The sequence below is a fragment of the Egretta garzetta genome, unplaced genomic scaffold (genome assembly GCF_000687185.1).
Source record: "Egretta garzetta isolate BGI_Z169 unplaced genomic scaffold, ASM68718v1 scaffold226, whole genome shotgun sequence".
NCBI lineage: Eukaryota > Metazoa > Chordata > Aves > Pelecaniformes > Ardeidae > Egretta > Egretta garzetta.
This window is the reverse complement of record NW_009260021.1, coordinates 574,753-575,798: the sequence shown is the minus strand read 5'-3', so window position 1 is coordinate 575,798 and position 1,046 is coordinate 574,753. Positions and strand designations below refer to the sequence as shown.

Genomic DNA, 1,046 nt, shown 5'->3' with positions numbered 1-1,046 from the left:
GGTGAGGAAGGGGGGGTAACTACTTCCCAAACCTTGCCTCAAACCTGCACCACAATGGCATAAAATCGCTACCAAAATTCATGAGGCAGCTCCTTCATCCTGAAAATAAAGCATTTAGGGCTGAAAGACCTTATTTATGGGACTCCCTGCTGTGCCCACCAAGGACTAGAGTGGCAGAGAAGCTAATAATGCTGCTGCCTGGCATCAAGGCACCCCTCGGAGCAGGAAGAGAGCGCTGAATCCCAAATTAAATGAATCTGCTTGAAAACAGAGAAGGATTCTCCCTCCTAGGGCAAACATTTCCATTTCAGCCAAACGTTTCTGCCTACTGGTCTCAGTCAGACCCACACCACGTGCCGGCCGTTCCTGACCAGTGTGGACTAGGGGAGGGTGTCACTGCTGCCCTGTTACACCAGAGACAGCCTGTCCCCAGGCCTCACATCCCATGGCAAGAACATTCCGGCCCGTCTGCCACGGCTCCGTGCAGCTCTGCATACGCTTGGGCTTCGCAGTGGCCTGTGAAAGGGGCTGGAAATGAGGCTAACATTTCCCATCAAAGCAAAGATCAATTTAAAGATAATGAACCCCTCAAACCTCTCCGGTCACACCTATCTGTTGCTATCACGGTAGAATAATTAAACCTAAAGTCTAACAAAAGCAGAGAGCTGGCTCAGGGGACTGGAAATAATGAGATATTGAGTATTTCATGTCTCGGTGATGGGGTCAGTTCACACAGCCAAGTTTGCTACTTAAAGAAAATCATTACTATCTGATGGCTGCTGATGGGCAGGTGAGCTCATCTAAACCTGCGCTGACGCCTCCTGCGAGCTGTCTTTCCAGAAGAGCCGCCAGGCTCATTCCTGTGGCATACGAGCCCCTTGTGAAGCCAGGACCGATTGGGCTGTGGAGTGTGATCAGGAGTGGGGCTCAGTGGCAGGTTTCATAGAATCACAGAATCATAGAATGGTTTGGGTGGGAAGGGACCCCCAGAGGTCACCCAGCCCAACCCCCCTGCAGGAGCAGGGACACCGCTAACCACATCAGGT

At 51.6% G+C, this 1,046-nt stretch overlaps 1 protein-coding gene across 1 annotated transcript in view; it reads right to left on the bottom strand.

Moving 5' to 3' along the window:
• Window positions 1-1,046, bottom strand: part of ZNF185 (zinc finger protein 185 with LIM domain) — a 32,419-nt gene that overhangs the window by 19,326 nt on the left and 12,047 nt on the right. The gene's annotated exons all lie outside the window — the stretch shown is intronic.